Consider the following 20,660-nt stretch of genomic DNA (forward strand, 5'->3'; position numbering starts at 1 on the left):
TCCTCCACCTGCGACTGCAGCCGCCGCAAGCTGGCCGTCACCCTCTTCGCTCGTCCCAGGTTCGGTGGTTGCATCGGACCTATGGGTGGGTGTGGTAACTCCAGGAACCCGGGATCCATCTGGGCGGCAGATGTTCACTTGGGCTGGGCTGCCCTCCGACCGCCCGGCCCCTCTGCTGCTCCTACCTCCACCTGCTGTACCAGGACAGCTGTGTTGTGCATACCAGTGAGTGTACCAGACGCCTCATCACTAAAGTGCCCAACCGAGGTGAGCGTCTCTGCGATGGTGGAGGGTGTTGGTGACAGCAGTGGCGTTGTGTCGTGCGCATCGTCCGACTCTGAGTCCATGGCACTTTGGGGTGGCGGTTCGTCTCCGCCCATCCAATCTGTGTCACTGTCCTGTATTTCAGTTTCCTGGGTAGGGGTGTCCTGGGTAGGGGTGTCCTGGGTTGTGGTTTCGTGGCTCAGCTGTGACGGGGGCCTGTGGCTGCCCCTCTCGTCGCTGGGTGGCACACGCCTGCATCGCCGCACCCGCATGAGACGGGGGCGCCATCTCCCTGTTGCTCCAGGTCTCTCCGTCTCCCGTGGTCTCCGAGGGGCATCGTGCGGGCGTCGCATGCAAGAGGGTCCGGGTCTCTCCGTCTTCCATGGTCTCCGAGGGGCATCGTGCAGGCGTCACATGCCAGAGGGTCCGGGTCTCTCCGTCTCCCGTGGCCTCCGAGGGGCATCATGCGGGCGGTCTGCATCTGCGGGGATGGGTGCCTCGGCGTTTGCTCCTGCGATACACAAGGAAGCATGCATGGTTAGACACGCAGGCAGTGATGAGGTGATATGAGGGAGGGGGTATATGGGGGAGGGGGGATATGGGGGAGGGGGGAGATGGGGGATATGTGGAGGGGGGATATGGGGAGGGGGGATATGGGGGATATGGGAGGGATATGGGGATACGGGGGATATGGGGGAGGGGGGATATGGGGAGAGGGGGTAGGGGGATATGGCGGATATGGGGGAGGGGTGATATGGGGGAGGGAGGATATGGGGAGGGGGGTTATGGGGATGGGGGATATGGGGAGGGGGGATATGGGGGATATGGAGGAGGGGGATATGGGGGATATGGGAGAGGGGGGATATGGTGGAGGGGGGATATGGGGGATATGGATATCGGGCAGGGGGGGGGGGCTCACCCTGGCTGCCCTGACGAGGTCGTTCACCTTCTTGTGGCACTGGGTGCCTGTCCGTGGTGTCAGGGCCACAGCGCTGACGGCTTCTGCCACCTGCCTCCACAGACGCCGGCTGTGGCGTGGGGCGACTCTGCGGCCGTGTCCGGGATACAGGGCCTCCCTCCTCTGCTCCACTGCGTCCAGGAGCGCCTCAATGTCGCGGGACTGGAACCTCGGGACTGAGCGGTGGGCGGCCATCCGGTCGGGTCTTCTGGTCGGGTGGGGGGAGCAGCGCGTCGTATGAGCCGTCACGCCGTGCGGCGTGTATGACGCCGCACGGCGTGAACCACGTGAGCGAGCGGATAGCGTCACGTCGATTTCGGCGTGAAAACAGCTGGTGAGTCAGTTTCAGCGGGAGCATTGCGGAAGGAGGTTGCTGGGAGGTAAGTCAACCTTTAAAAGCACTTGTCTTTGCAGGGGCAGGCCAGTCGATTTCGGCGGGAGAACAACTGGTGAGTCAGTTTCAGCGGGAGCATTGCGGAAGGAGGTTGCTGGGAGGTAAGTCAACCTTTAAAAGCACTTGTCTTTGCAGGGGCAGGCCAGTCGATTTCGGCGGGAGAACAACTGGTGAGTCAGTTTCAGCGGGAGCATTGCGGAAGGAGGTTGCTGGGAGGTAAGTCAACCTTTAAAAGCACTTGTCTTTGCAGGGGCAGGCCAGTCGATTTCGGCGTGAGAACAGCTGGTGAGTCAGTTTCAGCGGGAGCATTGCGGAAGGAGGTTGCTGGGAGGTAAGTCAACCTTTAAAAGCACTTGTCTTTGCAGGGGCAGGCCAGTCGATTTCGGCGTGAGAACAGCTGGTGAGTCAGTTTCAGCGGGAGCATTGCAGAAGGAGGTTGCTGGGAGGTAAGTCAACCTTTAAAAGCACTTTCTTTGCAGGGGCAGGCCAGTCGATTTCGGCGTGAGAACAGCTGGTGAGTCAGTTTCAGCGGGAGCAGTGCGGAAGTGGTTGCTGGGAGGTAAGTCTGTCCTTTAAAAGCACTTGTCTTTGCAGGGGCAGGCCAGTCGATTTCGGCGGGAGTGGAGCTGGCTGGTTAGTCAATTTCAGCAGGAGCTGAGAATTTTTCTTCTTTTTTTTTAAATTAGTTTTTTAGGCGGGAACAGGAAGTCGACCCGCGGACGTCTGGGAAGACCCTCACCAATAAATTCTGGTGGAGAGGAAACCCGAGACACTACACGTGTAGTGTCTCCCACCCGCCCTCCTCCTTTAACCTAATAAGAAAACCCATTGGTCTGAGGTGAGTACCATATTTTATTATATTATTATTATTTTTTATAAAAATTTAATTTAGTTGTTAGCCAGATCTTGGTAGAAAGTTAGAGGAATGGCAGGGAAGGGAGTGCAATGTTCCTCCTGCAGGATGTTTGAGGTGAGGGATGCAGTTAGTGTCCCTGCTGATTTTACCTGCAGGAAGTGCTGCCATCTCCAGCTCCTCCAAGACCGAGTTAGGGAACTGGAGTTGGAGTTGGAAGAACTTCGGATCATTCGGGAGGCAGAAGGTGTCATAGATAGCAGCTTCAGGGAATTAGTTACACCAAAGATTGGAGATAGGTGGGTAACTGTAAGAGGGACTGGGAAAAAGCAGTCAGTGCAGGGATCCCCTGCGGTCGTTCCCCTGAGAAACAAGTATACCGCTTTGGATACTTGTGGGGGGGACGACTTACCAGGGGTAAGCCATGGGGTACGGGCCTCTGGCACGGAGTCTGTCCCTGTTGCTCAGAAGGGAAGGGGGGGAGAGGAGCAGAGCATTAGTAATTGGGGACTCTATAGTCAGGGGCACAGATAGGAGATTTTGTGGGAGCGTGAGAGACTCGCGTTTGGTATGTTGCCTCCCAGGTGCAAGGGTACGTGATGTCTCGGATCGTGTTTTCCGGGTCCTTAGGGGGAGGGGGAGCAGCCCCAAGTCGTGGTCCACATTGGCACTAACGACATAGGTAGGAAAGGGGACAAGGATGTCAGGCAGGCTTTCAGGGAGCTAGGATGGAAGCTCAAAACTAGAACAAACAGAGTTGTTATCTCTGGGTTGTTGCCCGTGCCACGTGATAGTGAGATGAGGAATAGGGAGAGAGAGCATTTAAACACGTGGCTACAGGGATGGTGCAGGCGGGAGGGATTCAGATTTTTGGATAACTGGGGCTCTTTCTGGGGAAGGTGGGACCTCTACAGACAGGATGGTCTACATCTGAACCTGAGGGGCACAAATATCCTGCGGGGGAGATTTGTTAGTGCTCTTTGGGGGGGTTTAAACTAATGCAGCAGGGGCATGGGAACCTGGATTGTAGTTTTAGGGTAAGGGAGAATGAGAGTATAGAGGTCAGGAGCACAGATTTGATGTCGCAGGAGGGGGCCAGTGTTCAGGTAGGTGGTTTGAAGTGTGTCTACTTCAATGCCAGGAGTATACGAAACAAGGTAGGGGAACTGGCAGCATGGGTTGGTACCTGGGACTTCGATGTTGTGGCCATTTCGGAGACATGGATAGAGCAGGGACAGGAATGGATGTTGCAGGTTCCGGGGTTTAGGTGTTTTAGTAAGCTCAGAGAAGGAGGCAAAAGAGGGGGAGGTGTGGCGCTGCTAGTCAAGAGCAGTATTACGGTGGCAGAGAGGATGCTAGATGGGGACTCTTCTTCCGAGGTAGTATGGGCTGAAGTTAGAAACAGGAAAGGAGAGGTCACCCTGTTGGGAGTTTTTTATAGGCCTCCTAATAGTTCTAGGGATGTAGAGGAAAGGATGGCGAAGATGATTCTGGATATGAGTGAAAGTAACAGGGTAGTTATTATGGGAGACTTTAACTTTCCAAATATTGACTGGAAAAAATATAGTTCGAGTACAATAGATGGGTCGTTTTTTGTACAGTGTGTGCAGGAGGGTTTCCTGAAACAATATGTTGACAGGCCAACAAGAGGCGAGGCCACGTTGGATTTGGTTTTGGGTAATGAACCAGGCCAGGTGTTGGATTTGGAGGTAGGAGAGCACTTTGGGGACAGTGACCACAATTCGGTGACGTTTACGTTAATGATGGAAAGGGATAAGTATACACCGCAGGGCAAGAGTTATAGCTGGGCGAAGGGCAATTATGATGCCATTAGACGTGACTTGGGGGGGATAAGTTGGAGAAGTAGGCTGCAAGTGTTGGGCACACTGGATAAGTGGGGCTTGTTCAAGGATCAGCTACTGCGTGTTCTTGATAAGTATGTACCGGTCAGATAGGGAGGAAGGCGTCGAGCGAGGGAACCGTGGTTTACCAAGGAAGTGGAATCTCTTGTTAAGAGGAAGAAGGAGGCCTATGTGAAGATGAAGTGTGAAGTTTCGGTTGGGGCGATGGATAGTTACAAGGTAGCGAGGAAGGATCTAAAGAGAGAGCTAAGACGAGCAAGGAGGGGACATGAGAAGTATTTGGCAGGAAGGATCAAGGAAAACCCAAAAGCTTTCTATAGGTATGTCAGGAATAAGCGAATGACTAGGGAAAGAGTAGGACCAGTCAAGGACAGTGATGGGAAATTGTGTGTGGAGTCTGAAGAGATAGGCGAGATACTAAATGAATATTTTTCGTCAGTATTCACTCAGGAAAAAGATAATGTTGTGGAGGAGAATGCTGAGCCCCAGGCTAATAGAATAGATGGCATTGAGGTACGTAGGGAAGAGGTGTTGGCAATTCTGGACAGGCTGAAAATAGATAAGTCCCCGGGACCTGATGGGATTTATCCTAGGAATTCTCTGGGAGGCCAGGGAAGAGATTGCTGGACCTTTGGCTATGATTTTTATGTCATCATTGGCTACAGGAATAGTGCCAGAGGACTGGAGGACAGCAAATGTGGTTCCTTTGTTCAAAAAGGGGAGCAGAGACAACCCCGGCAACTATAGACCGGTGAGCCTCACGTCTGTAGTGGGTAAAGTCTTGGAGGGGATTATAAGGGACAAGATTTATAATCATCTAGATAGGAATGATATGATCAGGGATAGTCAGCATGGCTTTGTGAAGGGTAGGTCATGCCTCACAAACCTTATCGAGTTCTTTGAGAAGGTGACTGAACAGGTAGACGAGGGTAGAGCAGTTGATGTGGTGTATATGGATTTCAGCAAAGCGTTTGATAAGGTTGCACAGTAGGCTATTGCAAAAAATACGGAGGCTGGGGATTGAGGGTGATTTAGAGATGTGGATCAGAAATTGGCTAGCTGAAAGAAGACAGAGAGTGGTGGTTGATGGGATATGTTCAGAATGGAGTACAGTCACAAGTGGAGTACCACAAGGATCTGTTCTGGGGCCGTTGCTGTTTGTCATTTTCATCAATGACCTAGAGGAAGGCGCAGAAGGGTGGGTGAGTAAATTTGCAGATGATACTAAAGTCGGTGGTGTTGTCGATAGTGTGGAAGGATGTAGCAGGTTACAGAGGGATATAGATAAGCTGCAGAGCTGGGCTGAGAGGTGGCAAATGGAGTTTAATGTAGAGAAGTGTGAGGTGATTCACTTTGGAAGGAATAACAGGAATGCGGAATATTTGGCTAATGGTAAAGTTCTTGAAAGTGTGGATGAGCAGAGAGATCTAGGTGTCCATGTACATAGATCCCTGAAAGTTGCCACCCAGGTTGATAGGGTTGTGAAGAAGGCCTATGGAGTGTTGGCCTTTATTGGTAGAGGGATTGAGTTCCGGAGTCGGGAGGTCATGTTGCAGCTGTACAGAACTCTGGTACGGCCGCATTTGGAGTATTGCGTACAGCTCTGGTCACCGCATTATAGGAAGGACGTGGAGGCTTTGGAGCGGGTGCAGAGGAGATTTACCAGGATGTTGCCTGGTATGGAGGGAAAATCTTATGAGGAAAGGCTGATGGACTTGAGGTTGTTTTCGTTGGAGAGAAGAAGGTTAAGAGGAGACTTAATAGAGGCATACAAAATGATCAGGGGGTTGGATAGGGTGGACAGTGAGAGCCTTCTCCCGTGGATGGAAATGGCTGGCACGAAGGGACATAACTTTAAACTGAGGGGTAATAGATATAGGACAGAGGTCAGAGGTAGGTTCTTTACACAAAGAGTAGTGAGGCCGTGGAATGCCCTACCTGCTACAGTAGTGAACTCGCCAACATTGAGGGCATTTAAAAGTTTATTGGATAAACATATGGATGATAATGGCATAGTGTAGGTTCGATGGCTTTTGTTTCGGTGCAACATCGTGGGCCGAAGGGCCTGTACTGCGCTGTATTGTTCTATGTTCTATGTTCTACGTCGCTGCTAGCCCATTCCGGGCCGGAGTCTTTGCGACGTTTGGGGCGGCGCGATGCAGGTGGGATTTGCGCCGTTTTGGGTGCCGGTCGGCGGACATCGCGCCGATATCGGAGAATCCCGCCCAAGGTTTGGAAAGAGAGTCGCAACAATAAAATGTAATAGCAGCCTTGAACTTCTAGTACTGTGTCCAAGTGGAGTTAGAAAACTTGCTGCACCTTTCCTTTTGCAGCCAAATGAGCTTCCAATTGATCTGACAGATAGCTCAAAGTTTAGATACTCAGCGACTCGCTGGTGCAGAACAGGGTACAGCAACATCCAAGAAATGGATAGTCTTCCCTCAGAGACTCCTGGGCAATATGGGAGAGTTGGCAGCCTGCTCCCGAGCTTGGGAATGACTGTAGATTCCACTCTGCCACCACCCCCAAGGCTCTAATCACACTCACAACGTTGAATAAAAATCGAAAGAAAAGCCAATCTCAACACTTTTACATAATAGATTTTTAAAAATGTTTACATTTATTTGGTTGAAGGGACGAGAAGGTGTCTGGAAACACTTGAGAATTAAATGAAGCCTTAATGGTCCTTCTGTTACAGATAGGTCCAAGAGCAATGTAATATTTCAAATCAGGTGAAAGAAATATTTCCTTTCCAGATATTCAATTTATTCAGCGTTTAGCCACTTATACTCAGGTTATTTAGACTTAGATACTTTAACAGATATCAGAAGGCAGATTTGTTCAATAAATATTCATTATTTTACACTCAGGAAGCAAAATAAGTCTCAGAAAGAGAAGTTGAATGCAATGCAAGTTGAATTTTATACAAATTAAACAATCCTCCTCACTCCATCTCCCACTGACACTTCCTGAGCTTGAGTTTTGTATCAGGGTCAGGAACCAGGGGCGTCATTCTCCGACCCCCCGCCGGGTCGGAGAACGGCCGTTGGCCGCCGTGAATCCCGCCCCCGCCGAAGTCTCCGAAGGGAGAAAAGTCGGCGGGGCGTTAATGGCGCCGCTGCCGCGGAGAATGTCACGGGTCTGCGCAAGGCAGCCGATTTTCGGCCTGCCGATATTCTCCCTCCTGGATGGGCCGAAGTCCCGTCGACGTGATGACCGTTCATGTCGACGTGAATCAAACCTCCTTTTCATCGGTGTGACCCGGTGCTCCAGGCTCACGCCGACCAGCGAGGAGGTGAGTGACGGCCTGGGGGGTTGGCTCTGGGCAAGAAATGGCGTGGCCGCAGACTGATTGCGTGAGGAGAGGTGTGTCTCGGCTTGTGTGTGTGTGTGTGCGGCGGGGGGGGGGGGGGGGGGTGGTGGTTAGAGGAGGCTGGGCTCCGGGGGAGTGCCGGGAGGGGGTCCGTGCTGGGGTGGAGGTTGGGGGTTGGGGGGGTCCGTGCCGGGGTGGAGGTTGGGGGTTGGGGGGTCCGTGCTGGGGTTGAGGTTGGGGGTTGGGGGGGGGTCCGTGCTGGGGTGGAGGTTGGGGAGGGGGTCCGTGCCGGGGTGGAGGTTGGGGGTTGGGGGGGGTCCGTGCTGGGGTGGAGGTTGGGGGTTGGGGGGGGTCCGTGCTGGGGTGGAGGTTGGGGGTTGGGGGGGGTCCGTGCTGGGGTGGGGGTTGGGGGGGGTCCGTGCCGGGGTGGAGGTTGGGGAGGGGGTCCGTGCTGGGGTGGAGGTTGGGGAGGGGGTCCGTGCTGGGGTGGAGGTTGGGGAGGGGGTCCGTGCTGGGGTGGGGGGTGGGGGTTGGGGGGGTCCGTGCTGGGTTGGAGGTTGGGGAGGGGATCCGTGCCGGGGTGGGGGTTGGGGGGGGGTCCATGCTGGGGTGGAGGTTGGGGAGGGGGTCCGTGCCGGGGTGGAGGTTGGGGGTTGGGGAGGGGGTCCGTGCTGGGGTGGAGGTTGGGGGTTGGAGGGGGTCCGTGCTGGGGTGGATGTTGGGGGTTGGGGGGGTCCGTGCTGGGGTGGAGGTTGGGGAGGGGGTCCGTGCCGGGGTGGAGGTTGGGGAGGGGATCCATGATGGGGTGGAGGTTGGGGGTTGGGGGGGGTCCGTGCTGGGGTGGAGGTTGGGGAGGGGTCCGTGCTGGGGTGGAGGTTGGGGGTTGGGGGGGGTCCGTGCTGGGTTGGAGGTTGGGGAGGGGGTCCGTGCCGGGGTGGGGGTTGGGGGGGGTCCGTGCTGGGGTGGAGCTTGGGGAGGGGGTCCATGCCGGGGTGGGGGTTGGGGAGGGGGTCCGTGCTGGGGTGGAGGTTGGGGGTTGGGGGGGGTCCATGCCGGGGTGGAGGTTGGGGTTTGGAGGAGGTCCGTGCTGGGGTGGAGGTTGGGGAGGGGGTCGTGCCGGGGTGGAGGTTGGGGGTTGGGGGGGGTCAGTGCTGGGGTGGAGGTTGGGGAGGGGGTCCATGCTGGGGTGGAGGTTGGGGGTTGGGGGGGGTCCGTGCTGGGGTGGAGGTTGGGGGTTGGGGGGGGTCCGTGCCGGGGTGGAGGTTGGGGGTTGGGGGGTCCGTGCTGGGGTTGAGGTTGGGGGTTGGGGGGGGGTCCGTGCTGGGGTGGAGGTTGGGGAGGGGGTCCGTGCCGGGGTGGAGGTTGGGGGTTGGGGGGGGTCCGTGCTGGGGTGGAGGTTGGGGGTTGGGGGGGGTCCGTGCTGGGGTGGAGGTTGGGGGTTGGGGGGGGTCCGTGCTGGGGTGGGGGTTGGGGGGGGTCCGTGCCGGGGTGGAGGTTGGGGAGGGGGTCCGTGCTGGGGTGGAGGTTGGGGAGGGGGTCCGTGCTGGGGTGGAGGTTGGGGAGGGGGTCCGTGCTGGGGTGGGGGGTGGGGGTTGGGGGGGTCCGTGCTGGGTTGGAGGTTGGGGAGGGGATCCGTGCCGGGGTGGGGGTTGGGGGGGGGTCCATGCTGGGGTGGAGGTTGGGGAGGGGGTCCGTGCCGGGGTGGAGGTTGGGGGTTGGGGAGGGGGTCCGTGCTGGGGTGGAGGTTGGGGGTTGGAGGGGGTCCGTGCTGGGGTGGATGTTGGGGGTTGGGGGGGTCCGTGCTGGGGTGGAGGTTGGGGAGGGGGTCCGTGCCGGGGTGGAGGTTGGGGAGGGGATCCATGATGGGGTGGAGGTTGGGGGTTGGGGGGGGTCCGTGCTGGGGTGGAGGTTGGGGAGGGGTCCGTGCTGGGGTGGAGGTTGGGGGTTGGGGGGGGTCCGTGCTGGGTTGGAGGTTGGGGAGGGTGTCCGTGCCGGGGTGGGGGTTGGGGGGGGTCCGTGCTGGGGTGGAGCTTGGGGAGGGGGTCCATGCCGGGGTGGGGGTTGGGGAGGGGGTCCGTGCTGGGGTGGAGGTTGGGGGTTGGGGGGGGTCCATGCCGGGGTGGAGGTTGGGGTTTGGAGGAGGTCCGTGCTGGGGTGGAGGTTGGGGAGGGGGTCGTGCCGGGGTGGAGGTTGGGGGTTGGGGGGGGTCAGTGCTGGGGTGGAGGTTGGGGAGGGGGTCCATGCCGGGGTGGAGGTTGGGGTTTGGAGGAGGTCCGTGCTGGGGTGGAGGTTGGGGAGGGGGTCGTGCCGGGGTGGAGGTTGGGGGTTGGGGGGGGTCAGTGCTGGGGTGGAGGTTGGGGAGGGGGTCCATGCTGGGGTGGAGGTTGGGGGTTGGGGGGGGTCCGTGCTGGGGTGGAGGTTGGGGGTTGGGGGGGTCCGTGCCGGGGTGGAGGTTGGGGGTTGGGGGGTCCGTGCTGGGGTTGAGGTTGGGGGTTGGGGGGGGGTCCGTGCTGGGGTGGAGGTTGGGGAGGGGGTCCGTGCCGGGGTGGAGGTTGGGGGTTGGGGGGGGTCCGTGCTGGGGTGGAGGTTGGGGGTTGGGGGGGGTCCGTGCTGGGGTGGAGGTTGGGGGTTGGGGGGGGTCCGTGCTGGGGTGGGGGTTGGGGGGGGTCCGTGCCGGGGTGGAGGTTGGGGAGGGGGTCCGTGCTGGGGTGGAGGTTGGGGAGGGGGTCCGTGCTGGGGTGGAGGTTGGGGAGGGGGTCCGTGCTGGGGTGGGGGGTGGGGGTTGGGGGGGTCCGTGCTGGGTTGGAGGTTGGGGAGGGGATCCGTGCCGGGGTGGGGGTTGGGGGGGGGTCCATGCTGGGGTGGAGGTTGGGGAGGGGGTCCGTGCCGGGGTGGAGGTTGGGGGTTGGGGAGGGGGTCCGTGCTGGGGTGGAGGTTGGGGGTTGGAGGGGGTCCGTGCTGGGGTGGATGTTGGGGGTTGGGGGGGTCCGTGCTGGGGTGGAGGTTGGGGAGGGGGTCCGTGCCGGGGTGGAGGTTGGGGAGGGGATCCATGATGGGGTGGAGGTTGGGGGTTGGGGGGGGTCCGTGCTGGGGTGGAGGTTGGGGAGGGGTCCGTGCTGGGGTGGAGGTTGGGGGTTGGGGGGGGTCCGTGCTGGGTTGGAGGTTGGGGAGGGGGTCCGTGCCGGGGTGGGGGTTGGGGGGGGTCCGTGCTGGGGTGGAGCTTGGGGAGGGGGTCCATGCCGGGGTGGGGGTTGGGGAGGGGGTCCGTGCTGGGGTGGAGGTTGGGGGTTGGGGGGGGTCCATGCCGGGGTGGAGGTTGGGGTTTGGAGGAGGTCCGTGCTGGGGTGGAGGTTGGGGAGGGGGTCGTGCCGGGGTGGAGGTTGGGGGTTGGGGGGGGTCAGTGCTGGGGTGGAGGTTGGGGAGGGGGTCCATGCTGGGGTGGAGGTTGGGGGTTGGGGGGGGTCCGTGCTGGGGTGGAGGTTGGGGAGGGGGTCCGTGCCGAGGAGGGTGGTGGGAGGGCAAATGAGTTGGTCCACCTGGCCAGGTGCCAGCCTCCAACAGTTGGACCCATGTGGTCCATGCCACCTGGCTGGGGGGAGGAGGGGATATGGGCAATGATGACATGTCGTCGTTCCCCTCCACCCCACCAGACCGACATGTTTTCAGATCATCCAGCGATGTTGGCCGCCTTGGTGGCAGCCGCTCATGTCTATGTTGCCCTGGATGAGGAGGAGGAGCGTGCCAGAGAGGCGGCGCAGGCTGCCGCTGAGGGGCAGGCGGCAGCCGCCCAGGCTGGAGGGACACCTGACCGACAGGACGAGGAGGGGGAGGAGGACGTCGCGGCCCCACGGCAACGGAGGCACCCGAGGGCGCCCCGTGTGTACCGGCCCCGGCAGTCATACCAGGACCTCACGGACCGGGAATGCAGGAGGAGACTCCGGATGAGCCGGGAAACCGTGGCACACATCTGCCACCTGCTGGCACACCTGTCACCACGTGGCACTGGCGGGGGACACCCTCTCCCCGTGTCCGTCAAGGTTACGGTGGCCCTGAACTTTTATGCAACGGGGTCATTCCAGGCACCGAGTGGGGACCTGTCCGGCATTTCGCAGACATCGGTGCACTGGTGCATCCGGGCAGTGACAGATGCCCTTTATGCCATGGCGCACCGCTACATCCGCTTCCCCGTGGACCGGGCCAGCCAAGATGCCCGGGGCCGTGGGCTTCTCTGCCGTGGCCGGGTTCCCCATGGTCCAGGGCGCGATCGATGGGATGCACGTCGCCGTGCGGCTACCTGCAGATAACAGGGCCGTGTTCACTAATAGGAAGGGGACCTATTCGATGAACGTACAGGTGGTCTGCGACCACCGCATGATGATCCTGCACGTCTGCGCCCGTTACCCAGGCAGTGTTCACAACTCATTCGTGTTGCCGCAGTCATCCATCCCCGGCATGTACGAGGGACGCCATCCCCGGCTGAGGGGCTGGTTGCTGGGCGACAGGGGCTACCCATTGCGATCGTGGCTGATGACGCCTATACGGAGGCCACGCAATGAGGCGGAGAACCGCTACAATGATGCCCATGTAGCAACAAGGGGAGTGATCGAGAGGTGCTTTGGCGTGCTGAAGATGCGTTTCAGGTGCCTGGACCTCTCTGGGGGCGCCCTCCAGTATCGGTCAGATAGGGTCGGCCGCATCATTGTGGTGTGCTGCGTCCTGCACAACATAGCCCAGCAGAGGGGCGATGTGCCGCAGGCAGAGGACGGCGGAGTGGAGGAGCAGTAGGAAGAGGCACAGTCCTCCCCAGATGAGGGGGATGGGGGCAATGGTCAGGGCAGACGGGGTAGACACAGGCGGGTGGCTGTCCACCGTTACCGGCTGGCCCAGCGGGCACGGGACAGACTGATAGCCACCCGCTTCACTGACTAGATGGGCGTGGGAATCGGGTAGTATGGCCACAGACCGCACACCATGGCAACAGCCGACCACCCACACCCCACACCCATCCACCCACCCAGCACCCTCACCCCCCTCCCCAACCCCACACACCCCACCCGCATGCACATCACCCTCCCCCCCCATTGCCGATCCACCGGCGGCACAACGGGCCGGGCTCACACAGTTGCGGGTGGACGCGTGTCTATCGCAGGCCATGGAGGATGATGACAACCCGCCCTGCGATGAGCTCCTGGCTCTACATCGTTGGACTATGTCTGACCCATGGCCACAGTACCACCATCCACCCGGACCATCCCTGCATGCAGCTGTGACACTGCAGCGCACGGTCCTTTCCTCTGCCCGGGGGGATGTTGATGGCGGCCCACGGGGAAGGGGGCAGACTCACCTGGGGCTGAGGTAAGACCACCCCTCACACACACACTTGCGCTCAACGTACATGACACGCCCGCACACTTTGGACAGAGCACAAAGGCAGCTTCGGTCGGTGTAACATTGACTTTAATAACGAAAGGAGTTCATGCACTAGCCCCTAAAACTCATCTGTGCCCTGCACCCGTGCCAACTTACTCAGTGTCTAATTGTTTGGCCTTACGGGCCCTTTGACTACGTCTACGTGGTTCCCCAGACGGTACAGCAGAACTGGATGTGGACTCCTGTGATTCCTGCCCTCTGACACTGGATCCCGTTGGCGGCCGTTTCCTGGGGCGTCCTGGCCTAGATGGGCCAGGCTGCGGCCCGGGCGACTGGGATGGCGAGCTGCCAGCCTGTCCTGCCCATTGCCCACCCGATGCACCTGGGACGGAAGGGGGGAAGTCCGAGGTGTCGCGGTGTACCGGGACCTCCCCTACAGAGGGAGCCAGGACGGACCACATCACCTCCTCCTCCCTCGGGGTGCCCGATGGACCCCAGGCCTCTACATGGGTGGGGGATGCGAACGGACTGGCCATCCGACGCCCCCCCGACATCTGGCGCTGCCAGTCCTGGAGGCCCGTGCTGGTATCGACAGGGGTCTGCAGGTTTGCAGCCATGGAGCCCAGGGTGTTGGCCAACCCTGTCTGTGACAGTGCGACGCCGGCTCGCACATGGCCACTGGCGCCGATGCCCTCAGCGATGGCCTGCTGAGACTGGGCCATGGCCTGCAGAGACTGGGCCCATGGCCTGCTGAGACTGGGCCATGGCCTGCAGAGACTGGGCTATGGCGTTGAGCGCCTCTGCCATCTGGCGCTGGCACTGGCTCATGGCCTCCTGTGAGAGGGCAGCCATTTCCTGGGCCACAGACGCCGCCTGCACGGAAGGCCCCAGGCCTCGCAAACCGTTCCCCATGTCTGACACCGTCGCAACCATTGCCACCACCGCGGACGCCACCCGTGCGGTGTCAGCCTGGGTGGCACGCATGACCGGGACCACTCCCAGCTCCTGGACGCGGGTGGACTCCTCCACCTGCGACCGCAGCCGCCGCAAGCCGCCCGTCACCCTCTTCGCTCGTCTCCGGGTCGGTGGTTGCATCGGATCTATGTGTGGGTGTGGTAACTGCAGGAACCCGGGATCCATCTGGGATGCAGATGTTCGCTTGGCCTGGGCTGCCCTCCGACCGCCCGGTCCCTCTGCTGCTCCTACCTCCACCTGCTGTACCGGGACGGCTGTGTTGTGCGCACCAGTGAGTGTACCAGACGCCTCATCACTAAAGTGCCCAACCGTGGTGAGTGTTTCTGCGATGGTGGAGGGTGTTGGTGACAGCAGTGGCGTTGTGTCGTGCTCTTCGTCCCACTCTGACTCCATGGCACTTTGGGGTGGGGGTTCGTCTCCACCCATCTACTCTGAGTCACTGTCCGGTATTTCGTCTTCCCGGCTAGGGGTGTCCTGGGTAGTGCTGTCCCGGGTAGGGGTGTCCTGGGTAGTGGTGTCCTGGGTAGTGGTGTCCTGGGTAGTGGTGTCCTGGCTCGGATGTGACTGGGGCCTGTGGCTGCCCCCCTCATCGCTGGGTGGTCGCCCCCGCACGTGACGGGGGTGTCGTCTCCCTGTTGCTCCAGGTCTCTCCGTCTCCCTTGGTGTGCGAGGGGCATCCTGCGGGCGTCGCATGCTGGAGGGTCCGGGTCTCTCCGTCTCCCGTGGCCTCCGAGGGGCATCCTGCGGGCGTCGCATGCTGCAGGGTCCGGGTCTCTCCGTCTCCCGTGGTGTGCGAGGGGCATCCTGCGGGCGTCGCATGCTGGAGGGTCCGGGTCTCTCCGTCTCCCGTGGTCTCCGAGGGGCATCCTGCGGGCGTCGCATGCTGGAGGGTCCGGGTCTCTCCGTCTCCCGTGGTGTGCGAGGGGCATCCTGCGGGCGTCGCATGCTGGAGGGTCCGGGTCCCTCCGTCTCCCGTGGTCTCCGAGGGGCATCCTGCGGGCGTCGCATGCTGGAGGGTGCGGGTCTCTCCGTCTCCCGTGGTGTGCGAGGGGCATCCTGCGGGCGTCGCATGCTGGAGGGTACGGGTCTCTCCGTCTCCCGTGGTCTCCGAGGGGCATCCTGCGGGCGTCGCATGCTGGAGGGTGCGGGTCTCTCCGTCTCCTGTGGTCTCCGAGGGGCATCCTGCGGGCGTCGCATGCTGGAGGGTCCGGGTCTCTCCGTCTCCCGTGGTGTGCGAGGGGCATCCTGCGGGCGTCGCATGCTGGAGGGTCCGGGTCTCTCCGTCTCCCGTGGTCTCCGAGGGGCATCCTGCGGGCGTCGCATGCTGGAGGGTGCGGGTCTCTCCGTCTCCCGTGGTGTGCGAGGGGCATCCTGCGGGCGTCGCATGCTGGAGGGTACGGGTCTCTCCGTCTCCCGTGGTCTCCGAGGGGCATCCTGCGGGCGTCGCATGCTGGAGGGTGCGGGTCTCTCCGTCTCCTGTGGTCTCCGAGGGGCATCCTGCGGGCGGTGTGCTTCTGCGGGGATGGGTGCCTGGACGTTTGGTCCTGCGATACACAATGAAGCATGCATGGTTAGACATCAGGCAGTGATCAGGTGATACGGGGGAGGGGGATATAGGGGAGGGGGGATATGGGGACGGGCTGTCGGTGGCTCACTTGCTGGTGGGCCCCCGACCTCTGCATCAGCAACCTCCCGGTCCTCAGGTCCGCCAGCCAGTTCCAGGGCCCTTCCTCGTGTATGGTCAGTGGCCTCTCATCAGCGGGCCCTCCTCCAGTCCTCACATGCTCCCTATTGTTGTGTGCGCGCGTCTCCTGTGGGGGGGGGGGGGGTGGCGGCAGGTGGTGCCATCGGTTGCGCGTGCATTGCAGAGGTTAAGGTTAGGGCTAGATTCACTTGGGGATATGGGGGAGGGGGGATATGGGGGAGGGGGGATATGGGAGAGGGGGGATATGGGGGAGGGGGGATATGGGGGAGGGGGGATATGGGGGAGGGGGGATATGGGGGAGGGGGATATGGGGGAGGGGGGATATGGGGGAGGGGGGATATGGGGGAAGGGGGATATGGGGGAGGGGGGATATGGGGGATATGGGGGAGGGGGGATATGGGGGAGGGGGGTATGGGGGAGGGGGGATATGGGGGAGGGGGGATATGGGGGAGGGGGGATAGGGGGGATATGGGGGAGGGGGGATATGGGGGAGGGGGATATGGGGAGGGGGATATGGGGAGGGGGGATATGGGGGATATGGGGGAGGGGGGATATGGGGGAGGGGGGGATATGGGGGAGGGGATATGGGGGAGGGGGGGATATGGGGGAGGGGGGATATGGGGGAGGGGGGATATGGGGAGGGGGGGATATGGAGTGGGGGGGATATGGGGGAGGCTCACCCTGCCTGCTCTGACGAGGTTGTTCACCTTCTTGTGGCACTGGGTGCCTGTCCGTGGTGTCAGGGCCACAGCGGTGACGGCCTCTGCCACTTCCCTCCACAGATGCCGTCTGTGGCGTGGGGGCAACTCTGCGGCCGTGCCCGGGATACAGGGCGTCCCTCCTCTGCTCCACCGCGTCCAGGAGCGCCTCCACATCGCGTGACTCGAACCTCGGGGCTGAGCGACGGCCAGCCATCCAGTCGGGTGTTGCGGTCGGGTGTTCCGGTCGGGTGGGGGGGAGCTGCGCGGCCTTATGAGCCGTCACGCCGTGCAGCGCGTATGACGCTGCACGGCGTGAACCACTGTGCAAGCGCGGATCCCGTTACGTCGCTGCTAGCCCATTTCGGGCCGGAGACTATCGTCCCATTTTTATGACGTGACGCAAGTGGGATTTGCGCCGTTTTTTGCGCCGATCGGCGGACTTTCCGCCGATAACGGAGAATTTCGCCCCAAGGGCGGGATTCTCTCAGCCCGGGGCCAGCCCGGAGAATCCCCGCGACCAGCGTGAATTGCGCCACGCCGCCCCGACGGGGGGGCGGCCTGTGGGAGCGGAGGGGGGGGTCCGACCCCGGGGGTGGGGGGGGTGGATCTCCGATGTGGCCTGGCCCACCAATCGGTGGGCCGTCCTCTCTGGCTGATGGCCTCCTTTTCTTCTCCGCCGGCCCCAGTAGTCCTGCGCCATTTTGCATCGGAGCCGGCATGTTGAAGGAAGCCACTGTGCATGCGCGCGTTGGCGCCAGTGCCACTGTGCATGCGCGGATCCAGGGCGCATTTGACGCCGGGATCGCAGCTGGAGCGGCGTAAACCGCTCCAGTGCCGTGCTGGCCCACTGTAGGGGCCAGAATTGCTGATCCTGAGGCCGTGTTGACGCCATCGAGAAACGCGACGGCGTTTCCGACGGCATCAACACTTAGCCTCAGGATCACAGAACACCGCCCCAAATACCTGGATAATTTCAGGGTCCTACACCACAACTGTTTTATCCAGGCAACGTGATCTTGAAATGTAAACGCTCTAATCAGGCCGGAGGTGGGAGCTGCCTGCAGAGAACAATCAGCAAAGTCAGATGGCAACTGAGGTGTTGGGCAGATTGGTTCACCTGCACTCGATAGAGGGAAGTTAGAAACAGACGTCTAACACAGGAGAAGATCCAACACTGTTTTATTCAACTAGGTGAACTGCTGTACATATTCAGCTGTGGGTCGACACTATGCTGATCTGACTAGTGACCTTGTAGTAGCCTGACCAGACTTACTAGCTACCGCATGGTGTTTGTGCTTGCTAGCTCATGGACTCTGACTGTCTCAGTAGCTGGGTCCCGAGAGAGCGGGAAACCTAGTGCCCTCTGGCTTTATAGTGGTCGTGTCCTGTCTGATGATTGGCTGTGCTGTATTGTATGCTTACTGGTCATCCTATGTGTCAATAACTGCCTGTCTGCATCTCATTATATACATGAGTGGATATTATGACATCTCCCCCCTTTTTTTTGAGTTAAATAAATACTGATATATATATATATATATATATGCCTGACTATATACAAATGGTGATTGAACAAATGTATATACATGGGAAGGTGTCGATAGTGCAGATACATGGCAAACTAAGCAATATTTACAAGAGTTAAGTCGATGGAGTCAGTCACAAAAATTTACAAAAGTTAAGTCTACAGATTCAGTCTTTGTGGCAGGTGACGAATTCTTGTCGATCGCTGCAGAGGTGGATCAGGAGCCGCCTGCACGTGGAGAGGTGGGATCGCTGACATTGCAGTTGCCACGTGGGCCGGCAGGATCGCTGACAGATCGGTGGCCTCGTGGCAGAGTACGTCCGGAGGAAGCATGATCGCCGGCGGAGCACTGCAGTCAGGTGGTGGGCGTGGAACTCTTCGCAATGCCCGTCTGTTGCGCCGTAGCAGGGAGCCGTCAGCCATGCGAACAATGAAAGACCTCGGGGCAACTTGTTTGACAACAACAGCTGTGGCTGACCAACCGCCCTCAGGCAACTGGACGTGAACATGATCGGCTGGAGCTAGCTCAGGTAAATCTGTGGCATGAGCTTCATATGTGGCCTTCTGTTGGGCCCGGGACTGCTGCCCTTTTTGTCGTACCGTGAGGTGGTCAAGGTCTGGAACATGGATGGCTGGAACTGTGGTCCTCAGAGTGCGATTCATGAGCATCTGCGCTGGGGACAACCCAGTGGACAGTGGGGTTGCCCTGTATGCCAGCACTGCCAGGTTGAAGTCTGAGCCTGTGTCTGCAGCTTTGCACAGCAACCGCTTGACAATATGGACCCCTTTCTCAACCTTCCTGTTTGATTGTGGGTAGTGGGGACTGGAGGTAACATGACGGAAGTTGTAGGACTGTGCAAAATCAGACCATTCTTGGCTGTAAAAGCATGGACCGGTGTCGCTCATTACCGTGAGTGGTATCCCGTGCCTGGCGAACGTTTCTTTGCAGGCTTTGATGACCGCCTTCGACGTGAGGTCGGACAGTTTCACCACTTCTGGGTAACTGGAGAGGTAGTCGACCAGGAGTACGTAGACATGCCGCTTGGCGTGAAAAAGGTCTACACCTACTTTGGACCACGGAGAGGTCACGATCTCGTGCTGTTGCAGTGTTTCCTTGGGTTGAGCCCGGTTGAAACTTCTGACAGGTGGGGCAATTGAGGACCGTGTTGGCAATATCCTGTATAAAACTGTTCCAAAAACCAATCCCAGATTCTTGTGCACTTAACCTAGGCTGACTGAGAAAGTCTATTCGAATGTGGTGTTAAACCAAACCTCATCTTTCTCAATGACTAGGTGGGGCAGGGGGAGCATTACCTTGGCATCAGAGCATGAGGGGCTAGAAGTAAGCTTACAACAGAAATGAGGAGGAATTTCTTCGGCCAGAGGGTGGTGAATCTGTGGAACTCTGCCGCAGAAGGCTGTGGAGGCCAAATCACTGAGTGTCTTTAAGACAGAGGTAGATAGGTTCTTGATTATTATAATATAATAATCTTTATTGTCACAAGTAGGCTTACATTAACACTGCAAGGAAGTTACTGTGAAAATCCCCTAGTCGCCATACTCCGGTGCCTGTTCGGGTACACAGAGGGAGAATTCAGAATGCCCAAATTACCTAACAGCATGTCTTTCGGGACTTGTGGGAGGAAACCAGAGCACCCGGAGGAAACCCACGCAGACACGGGAGAATGTTCAAACTCCGCACAGACAACAACCCAAGCCAGGAATCGAACCTGCCACCCTGGAGCTGTGAAGCAACAGTGCTACCCACTGTGCTACTGTGTGATGCGCTGTCAATTACGACGAGACGAGAGTAGAATGTAATCAAGGCTTTATTACACAGAGATGTGTGGCCTCCTACAGCAGCTTACAAAATGGCTGCTGTTCGGAGAGCACACACATTTATACTCCGCCTCCTGGGCGGAGCCAGCAGGCAGGGATCTACCCCCATAACTGTAGTACAGGGGCCTTACTGTAATGCCCATATATACAATATAATACAACAGTGGTGACTACCACACCGTGCTGCCCATTAATAAGGGGATCAGGAGTTTTGGGGAGAAGGCAGGAAAATGGGGATGAGGAAACTATCACCCATGATTGAATGGCGGGGCAGACTCGATAGGCCGACTGGCCTAATTCTGCTCCTATGTCTTATGGTCTTATGATGGAGGGCCTCATCTGAATATGGGAGTGCATGAGTCATGCAGATTCCTCTGAGAGGCCATGAGCCACAAGCACTAGAAAACCTGGCCTGACTCCATGAAAACCATGGAGGATGAGGACATGTTTACACTGGCAATGGAGCCAGTCATCAGGAGTGCCAGTTGTTGGTTTTTGACCCAAACCAACTTAAAGGCACTCCCAAGTATTGGACAACCTGGAAATGGGATCGGGAATCCTGGAACGGGGACCCCGTTGCCAATTTTGAAAGGCTCACGGGTCATCTCGACTCGGTGAAAATCCAGGCCAAAACCTCGAGGCTAGTATTCTAGGAGCATAACCATTACATTATATACCCTGTGTGAGTTAGATTCTCTTTGCTAGAGCATCAGAATGGATGCTGCGGTGAATACCATGGCCTTGGGCACAAATGGTCTAAGTGACACAAGACCTCTGCTGCTAATCATTATTTCGCGAGTGGGTGTTGGATGAAGATTGGGCGATTTTTGGCTGAGGTACCCAGTAAAATGGTGCAAGCTGCCATTCTAATGTTTAATTCAGATATGAAGAATAATGCTGA

Source organism: Scyliorhinus torazame, chromosome 11 (genome assembly GCF_047496885.1).
Source record: "Scyliorhinus torazame isolate Kashiwa2021f chromosome 11, sScyTor2.1, whole genome shotgun sequence".
Classification (NCBI taxonomy): domain Eukaryota; kingdom Metazoa; phylum Chordata; class Chondrichthyes; order Carcharhiniformes; family Scyliorhinidae; genus Scyliorhinus; species Scyliorhinus torazame.